This window comes from Chlorocebus sabaeus, chromosome 9 (assembly GCF_047675955.1).
Source record: "Chlorocebus sabaeus isolate Y175 chromosome 9, mChlSab1.0.hap1, whole genome shotgun sequence".
Taxonomy (NCBI): Eukaryota; Metazoa; Chordata; class Mammalia; order Primates; family Cercopithecidae; genus Chlorocebus; species Chlorocebus sabaeus.
The window spans coordinates 63,680,346-63,690,284 of NC_132912.1; the positions used below are offsets into that span (position 1 = coordinate 63,680,346).

Here is a 9,939-nt window from a genome sequence, read left to right on the forward strand (position 1 = left end):
AATGGGTGCTTTCTCCATAAGACTGAGAACAAAGCAAGAATGGCCCTTCTCCCCACTCTTTTTCACACCATACTTGAAGCCCCTAGTGTAATAGAATAAAAAGCTAAACTAAAAGGCATACAGTTGAGTAAGAAAGAAACTAAATTGTCTGTAGATAATGTGATTGTCTATGTAGAAAATGCTAAATAATTTTTTAAACCCTTCTGTAACAAATAAGTGAGTATAACAAGGTTGCAGGATAAAAAGCTAATATACAAAGGTCGACTGTTTTTGTTTTTGTTTTTGTTTTTTTTTGAGACAGAGTCTCACTCTGTTGCCCACGCTGGAGTGCAGTGGCGTGATCTCGGCTCATTGCAAGCTCCACCTCCCAGGTTCACGCCATTCTGCTGCCTTAGCCTCTCAAGTAGCTGGGACTACAGGCACCCACCACCACCCCTGGCTAATTTTTTATATTTTTTTAGTGGAGATGGGGTTACGTCGTGTTACCCAGCATGGTTTTGATCTCCTGACCTCATGATCTGCCTGCCTCGGCCTCCCAAAGTGCCAGGATTACAGGCATGAGCCACTGCACCCAGGCAGTTGACTGTTTTTCTTTTTTTCTTTTCTTTTTTTAAAATATAGTTTAAGTTCTAGGGTACACGTGCACAACATGCAGGTTTGTTACATAGGTATACATGTCCCATGTTGGTTTACTGCATCCATTAAGTCGTCATTTACATTAGGTATTTCTCCTAATGCTATCCCTCCTCCTGCCTCCTACCCCATGACAGGCCCTGGGGTGTGATGTTTCCCGCCCTGTGTCCGGGTGTTCTCATTGTTCAATTCCCACCTATGAGTGAGAACATGTGGTGTTTGGTTTTCTGTCCTTGTGATAATTTGCTGAGAATGATGGTTTACAGCTTCCTCCATGTCACTGCAAAGGACATGAACTCATCCTTTTTTATGGCTGCATAGTATTCCATGGTGTATATGTGCCACATTTTCTTAATCCAGTCTATCATTGATGGACATTTGGGTTGGTTCCAAGTCTTTGCTATTGTGAATAGTGCCACAATAAACATACGTGTGCGTGTGTCTTTATAGCAGCATGATTTATAATCCTTTGGGTATATACCCAGTAATGGGATCACTGGGTCAAATGGTATTTCTAGTTGTAGGTCCTTGAGGAATCGCCACACTGTCTTCCACAATGGTTGAACTAGTTTACACTCCCACCAACAGTGTAAAAATGTTCCTATTTCTCCACATCCTCTCCAGCATCTGTTGTTTCCTGACTTTTTAATGATCACCATTTTAACTGGTTGTGAGATGGTATCTCACTGTGGTTTTGATTTGCATTTCTCTGATGACCAGTGATGATGGGCATTTTTTCATGTATCTGTTGGCTGCATAAATCTCTTCTTTTGCGAAGTGTCTGTTTGTATCCTTTGCCCACTTTTTGATGGGGTTGTTTTTTTTTCTTGTAAATTTAAGTTCTTTGTAGATTCTGGATATTAGCCCTTTGTCAGATGGGTAGATTGCAACAATTTTCTCCCATCTGTAGATTGCCTGTTCACTCTGATGGTAGTTTCTTTTGCTGTGCAGAAGCTCTTTAGTTTAATGAGATCCTAACTGTCTATTTTGGCTTTTGCTGCCATTGCTTTTGGTGTTTTAGTCATGAAGTCCTTGCCCATGCCTATGTCCTGAATGGTATTGCCTAGGTTTTCTTCTAGGGTTTTTATGGTTTTAGGTCTAATATTTAAGTCTTTAATCCATCTTGTATTAATTTTTGTAGAAGGTGTAAGGAAGGGATACAGTTTCAGCTTTCTACCTGTGGCTAGCCAGTTTTCCCAGCACCATTCGTTAAATAGGGAATCCTTGCCCCATTTCTTGTTTTTGTCAGGTTTGTCAAAGATCAAATGGTTTTGTTTCTAGAGTCTGCCTTGTTCTGCACTGACTTCATTCTCAAGAAAGGTCACCTGGTTTTGTCTGTTTGTTTGAGAAATGTTGTATTTAATGGTAAAACTTAGCACACCCCAGCATGAGGAATGACATGGAGTTGCAGCAGCAGGGACAAGCAGGTGACCGTCAGGGAGGGCAAAGAGGATGAGGAAGGCAGCCATCAAACAGAAGAGCCCCAAGGCCACAGGCAAAGCCCAGAATGACATAGGAGAAGAACTGCCACTTGGGAGACGGGTTTCTGGCATAGCCAATGAACAAGCTGTCAAACACTGTTCCAATGCCAGCACCTGAACCAGCAACACTTACTGTGGCTGCCCCAGCACCAGTCGACTTGGCTGCTGTGTCAATGTCCTGTGAGACAGCACTGGTCTAGAACTCCCATCTGGCCACCTGGAGTAGGGAGCTGCTACAGGAAGGTTGTTTAGATGAATTATCTGGGCTATTCAAGAAGAAGGCAGACGCAGGCCTGATTAGACCCCTGGTACAGCAGCACATCAGAGCTGGAGAAATGAGTAGTGCACCGGTCTGCATTTTTTCAGTCTGCACTCCCACTGCCCTGCAACCCCTGCTCAGCACACAGCGCTCACCTGGCTCAACATGACTGACTCACCTCCCAGCTTTAGCCCTTGGCAATGGCAGCTCCAGGCTTATAACATCCTATTAATTATTAGTCCAGGAAATTTGCAAGGGTATATATTCCTTATCCTGACTTGGATTAAGTGCCCATCCCTGGATCTGGGGGTGGGTATTATACCTCCTTGAACACACAGCCAGAAAATATAGCAGATAATTTTCTAGAGGAAAATGACAGAACTGTTCCATAAGAAGAAAGAGTAGATATAGGAAAGGCAAAAACCTTCACATGCTCCCTTTAAACTCTGTGCAGACAATATTTTTTGTTTACTGGAAAGTTATTTCCCGTCTACTCCCACCCCTGCCAAAACTGATGATAAACTGACTCTCCCCAACTCTTTGGGTAATGTAAAGTTTTCTATAGTTCCTAGGATGCTCACTTTTTGGTGGACCAATGTATGGATTTGTCTGCTCTGGTTTCAGTATGTAGTTTTTTTTCTTTTTTTTGAGACGGAGTCCCACTCCAGCCCAGGCTGGAGTATAGTGGCACGATCTGGGCTCACTGCAAGCTCCACCTCCCAGGTTCGCACCATTCTCTTGCCTCAGCCTCTCAAGTAGCTGGGACTACAGGAACCCGCCACCATGCTTGGCTAATTTTTTGTATTTTTAGTAGAGACAGAGTTTCACCATGTTAGCCAGGATGGTCTCGATCCCCTGACCTCGTGATCTGCCCACCTTGGCCTCCCAAAGTGCTGGGATTACAGGCATGAGCCACCATGCCTGGCCTGCAGTATGTAGCTTTAATTTACATTTGCTACATCCTTGTAACTTAATGTCTTTTTTTTGGGGGGGGGGGTTTGGTTTCTCAATAATGCTTGTGAAAATTAAATTCTCTAGTCCGCATTATAAATTGATGGGAATGCATCTATTTGACACATGAAACAGTTACTGCCTGCTGCTATGGTTTCCACTACAGATGCAAGAAGAGTATCTTCATGCTTTCATGGGATTGCTGCTGCCATGATTGAATGAGGAATACAGGGGGAATATAGGAATACAGGGAAAAACAGAGATAGATCTTTTGCAACTCAGAAATAACCTTGCAAACAGTGAAAAGCCTGAACCAGTTTTACTCCAAAGAAGGATCTAAAATTTAAGTTTACATGTTCAAAAAATATTTCCCATGTACCCTAACCTTCTGGTTGACTTCACCTTTAAAAGCTTGAAAGTTAAAACTAAAAAAAATAAAATAAAATAAAATAAAAAATAAAAATAAAAAAGGGACTCCTGGGAATTATGGCACATGTATAAATCCAACAATTAACCAATATTTGGGAACACCTACAAGGCACACCTTTGCTTTACTATATTTTCAACACAATTCAAATGTTTTCAGTGATGATCTACCTCTTTAGTCAGTTTTAGCCAAAGCACAATTCCTAAGCGTAGGAATGGGGAAAGGAGAAAAGGAGGTGAAGAGGTAACAATATTCTGCCATATGTATGGTGAAAAGCCATCTAAGACGAACTTTCTCTGTCCTGCTCTGAATAGGAGAGCGAAGTTCTCAGCCTTAGTAATTGCCACCAATGTGCCATCTGATTAAACCATACCCTCTTTAAGTCACTCCAGGAAATCAAGCATGGACAGAACTTTCAGGCCCTGATAGTCCACTTAAAGCTGAAAGTCTACCCAAATAATGTTTTATGGGGGGAAAAACAAGAAAAATGTACACATATAGGGACTACCCAGACAAGTAGTTCCTCTGACATTATATTTGGAGACAGAGAGGTAAGGATTTCAGAAAACGTTCTCCTTTGGCTGAGCTACATTCAAGCTGTGGCTACAGAATCAACAATTAGACAGCCAACCCCTAAGAATATCTGCCAGTAACTCTCTCTTGTCAGCTTCTGTCTTGGGTCCTAAACCCACGCTATGCCATCCTGACCCTCACTCCGTATCCCCCACATCCACGAGCATCTCTTAGTGAATTGGCTGGTTTAGATGTAGGCCCTTACTCCATCCCTGGCACAGGAACTAACTCTGTATCAATGGATACATCTAGCCTCTCCCTTGTTGCAATTTTCTAACCAGAAACTAGTTATCCCACTTCCGACTCCCAGTGCTGATGCCTGACCACATCCCTCCCATAAGCACACACAGCCAGGAAGGCAGCCAGGTAATCTCTGCAGCCAAATTGCCTGTTTGAATCCTGTTGTGTTAAACATTAGCTGTGCAGTCTCTGTTTCACCCTTGTTCCTCAGTTTCCCTGTTTGAAAAAAATGGGGCTGATAATAATGGCACCTACCATCATTATTATGAAGATTGGGTTGCTATGCTTAAGACAATACCTTGCACCTAGTGCTGGGTATGTTGATCAAAACAAGAGTCCATCCAACGCTGTCTTCTTGAGACATGGCTGTTCAGTTTCTAATCTGCATTCCCAAAACCAGAAAAGGAAAACTGTCAAGGATAATGACAGGCTGGGGAGGAACTGAGCAAAAAGGAAACCTGGAAAGGACGAATGAAAAGGCTACTACATAGCTTATCCCAGGAAACAGTCAACATCAAACCTGTGCAAGGTCCCATAAAGCCAGCATCTAAAACCTCGACTCTACTTACAACAATGGTGACAATGGAGGGGGAGGCAGAAGCTTCCAGTGAGAGAAATAACAAGCTTCCGTCCAGTTAAGAAAAAGAAATCAGACAGAAGTCTGCTTGTAGCTACCAAGACGCTTCCTGGAGGAAGGTGGCTGACTTTTTGTCTGATGTGTCACTTGGTGAAATAATTGCTGGCAGTAATGGTGCAATAGCAGCCTGCTCGGGGTACTATTTATCCATGCCTGTTCTTTCTTTCAACTTCAAAGTACCCACTGCCTCACGGAGCACATCAAAATGACACCACTGTTGTTAATGACAGTGGCCTAATGCAACACACAGAAGTCAAGTGATTTCTCTAGATAGGCAAAATTAAACACATACACACAACTCATGGAGAAGTGAGGCTTGTGTGCAGATCCTGACACTCCACTTTAATTCACAAGTTGGGAGATTGACGTGGATTGTAGGTTTAGTCACCTTTAGCAAATAGTAGAATCTGAGATGGGCACGGGTGCAGGAGGTGGGATACAGAAGTATAAAGCCAATAAAGAGATTACAGAAATGGAATTATCTTTCTGGTTTCCTGTAATTTGTTCCCATATTGGGAGTGACCAGGTCTCTTTATGAAATCAGAAAAAAATATGAATTCAAGTGTGATTAAGAAGGCAAGAGACTTCTACTGTCTCTCACCCTCATCCCACTTCAGGAAATGACTTGTACCATCACATCTTTACCCGACCCTCTCAACTTCCACCTCTCCTGTTATTTGCTGCAGGAAATTGACACTTAGATATCAGCATATCCTTAAGTCTCTTAGCCTGGGATAAGGCTCCTCATCACCTCCCTCCATTCTGGGATCATTTCCATCCTATGCCCGTGTGGTTAATGTGGTTTAATCAAATCAAGGACACTTTCTTAGTAGTTGCTTCTTAAACTCCTCATTTTCATCTTCTTCTTGACCTTTTGCTCACGTGTCCTGCTGATTTCATGAATCTTAGATCAACACATCCCTCACTTCTCTTAGCATCCATCCCCAAGCTTGTTACCAAGAGCTCACACTGAGAATCCTATGGCCACGATGATGAGCTATTTTGCATGCTTATAATTTCCAAGTTCACCTGGACCCATAATTCTCCATAATCCATTTCCTCATCTCTGGTCAATTGCTTTTCATATCTCTATAGCATCGCTTCAGCAAGTTTAACGTGCATAATAGCCAATTGAGGAGCTTATTAAAACACATATTTCTGGGCCCCCTTTCAAGAGTTTCTGATTCTGTAGGTCTGGAATGGAGCCTAAGAATTCATAGACAAGAATTTGTAACAAGTTTCCAAGTGATATTAACCATATTGTTCCATGGGCCACACTTTCAGTAGTACTAATATTAAGCTTCTGGCATATAGTAAATTTTTATTAAATAATTAGTTTTAAAATACCTCAATCCTTTCCTTTCCCCACTTCAACAGACCTCTTTTACTTGGCAATGAGAAAAAAATGCTTTAAAATATAAACTTTTAAAATATACTTTCTTTCCTCCTTCAACTTATGTTTTTATCCATCCCTAAATTTTCTCTTCATATGTCAGAAGAAGTAGTGACTGGATTGCTACTTCTTAAAAGAATAGATGTGTATTGTTTTGTTCTGCTTTGCTATAAAGAAACACTTAAGGCTGGGTAATTTCTTTAAAATAGGGATTTATTTGATTTATGCTTCTGCAAGATGTACAGGCATGGCACCAGCATCTGCTCAGCTTCCAGTGAGGCCTCAGGAAACTTACAGTCATGGCAGAAGGTGAAGGGGGGCTCAACGTATCATACAGCAAGAGAGGAAGCAAGAGAGAGAAAGGAGAGGTCCTAGACTCTTTCAAACAAACAGATCTCACATGAACGAGTGGAGCAAGAACTCACTCATCAACAAGGAGGTGGCACTAAGCCATTCATGAGGGATCCACGCCTATGATCCAATACCTCTCACTAGACCCCATCTCCAATGTTGAAGATTGCATTTAAACATGAGATTTTGAGATGACACACATCCAAACCACATCAAGATGGGAGCAATGTGGAGTTTCCAGAGGAAGGTTTGGGTCAGGTCTTCGCCTGCTTTACTCTGTCATCTGCCCTTAGCACTGCAGAGAGACAAGCAGGAAAGATTAGGAACACCGTCCTGGCCAGACCCATCAGCCTGACACAGCTGACCACTTTCCCCTTGACTCTAGAAAATAGGAATGTGCAATCCAAATGGAATGGCAACATGAGCAAAGATTTTTGACCCAGGAAGACCTAAGCTTATATACAAACTCCATCATTGCTCAGCTGCATGGCCTTTGGAAATCCACTAAACTGCCTCCCCTAGATTCAGTTTTACTGATGATTGCAAGCACAAATCTTTGACTGTAAATTTAGCTGTGCAAAAAATAGAATTTCCCTTTTTTTTTTTTTCCAGTATTTTAAGCTCCCATTCTATTGGCAGGCAGATACACAACCTTAATCTTTTCAGGGTTTCCCCACCGCCCCACCAAGGCTCTTCCTTTGTTCTCAGGGACTCAAATAGTTCAGTTTTGGGTTGAGGATTTCTCATCCGGGGTTAGTCAGGATCCCCCAACACTGACATCTGCTGAAATGCCTATTCCCATCTGGTCTTTTGTTGTGAGTCCATGAAGGTTGCTTCAGAGCCATCTCTCATTCCTGAAACCAACGCCTCCTCAGGCTTACCCCTATCTGAGCTAGCTCATGCCTTTCTTGAGTGTATAAGAGGCAGTTCACCGCTACACAGCTTTATAGGGCAGTAGGAAGCTCAGCGGGGTTTTAAAGACCTTCCTTACTCCCACGCCACTTTTGCCTTGAATCCTTCTCCTCCTGTACCTTGCTGGGACATGAGGAGTCCTGTGAGGCTGCCTGTGACCCATCAGCCTGGGACACACCATGGTCCCAGGCCTTTCTGTTTCCCAGAACACTGAGAACCAGAGACACAAATCTCCCTCCTTTCAAATTTCCTAGAGCTATTTATTTTTGAACATTAAAAATCTAGGCTCTTTAAATCAAAAGTCTGTTTCTCCTACTTTCTCTTGTAACATCTGTTCTATGAGCCAATGGATGCCACATGGGAAAAGGCCTATGGGTACAAAGAAATTGCAGGGAAATGTCAGTTAATATTTTGAAACCTTCCAATCACATGTATAAAGTGGAATAAAATCATTTTTAAGCTCACTGTGGGGATTCAATGGCATAACCCAGGTTAAGTTCTTTGTAGCATTTGATTTAAAATAAATACTAGGTAAATATAATTTCCCGTCCTTTAGTTTCTCCTACCTTTCTGACCATTTTGTCTTTTACTCAATGACTTTTCTTTCCTTATCCTTTCCCTCCCTTCTCTTTAAATCTAGTGGTTCCTTAAGTGTGAAGCAGTTGTCTCTGAAAACATTTTTACAATCCTCCTGAACACCTCACAGACATCTCACACTTATCAAGTCAAGGACTGCATCCAGCCGGTCATGGTGGCTCACGCCTGTAATCCCAGCACTCTGGGAGGTCGAGGCGGGTGGATCACAAGGTCAAGAGATAGAGACCATCCTGGTTAATACGGTGAAACCCCGTCTCTACTAAAAATACAAAAAATTAGCTGGGCATGGTGGCATGCCCCTGTAGTCCCAGTTACTAAGGAGACTGAGGCAGGAGAATGGTGTGAACCCAGGAGGCGGAGCTTGCAGTGAGCCAAGATCGCACCACTGCACTCCAGCCTGGGCGACAGCATGAGACTCCATCTCAAAAAAAAAAAAAAAAAAAAAAGAAGAAGAAGAAGTGCATCCATGCAATTCCCCAAACCTATCCCTCTTTCGGGATTTTCTATGTCAGAAATAACACAACATTCACAACTCTGCTTAAGAGAGAAGCATCAACATCACTTTTGATATCCTACTTCCACACCATCACCTTCCACAGTGAATGAGTCCTCAGTGAATATTTCTCCAATCTGACCCCTCCTGTTTATTTTCACAAGCACTGGTGTAGCTGTTTCTCAGCACATCATACTTCCTACCTTATCCTCCTAACTAATCCCTCTTCTTTCTATTTCTGGCCATTCTCTAGTCACTTACTAACAGTATTCTTTTTCTAAAACTTAGACATGGTTATATTGCCCTCCCAAATTAAGTATTTACCATGTTTCTTCATTCCCTACAGGTAATGGCATTCAAAGACCTTGACTTTCTAGTGCAAATCTTCCCATCCATCCCTATTTCTTTATTCCTCTCCTCCTCCTCTGTCCTTCACCCACATCCCAAGGCAGTGCACAGCAGTAGTATTATAAAAATAAACTTGAGGGCATGGCCAACTGTGATATGATACAAGAACTTTGTTACTACTACAAAATAAGAGGTTTTGACATGTGTGTGCTTATAAAGTGAGCTCCTTTAATAATGTCACTTTCATAGGGGAAAGAAAACACAGGAAAAGGAGAGAGGAAATAAAGAAAAGTGAAGTTTCAATACCCTAACCACATCATCATAAGGTTTATTGCATAGTCCAGTGCTTTGGACATAGAAGATTCCTAAAAACAGTCTCTGAGTAAATGAATGTACCCTTGGAGGTTTTACTGCTGTATCCTCTCCACCTTCCTGGGACACTCCTGTTGGGTGATGAATACATGCTGCCATGCTCTTAGACACAACACTGTTGGGAAGACCCTTTTGACACACAAGCACCTATGATTTCCACCTCGCACAACTACACTCACTTTTCAAACTCAGCTTAAATATCAGCTCATATGTTAAGCTTTCACTGACACTGTAGATCATTTCTACTTTCCCAGAGATATTAATCATTTTCT

The 9,939-nt window shown here is 42.2% G+C and overlaps 1 pseudogene; it reads right to left on the reverse strand.

Moving 5' to 3' along the window:
* Positions 1–1,618: 1,618 nt before the first annotated feature.
* Positions 1,619–2,472, reverse strand: LOC103215955 (ATP synthase F(0) complex subunit C1, mitochondrial pseudogene; annotated as a pseudogene).
* Positions 2,473–9,939: the final 7,467 nt, after the last annotated feature.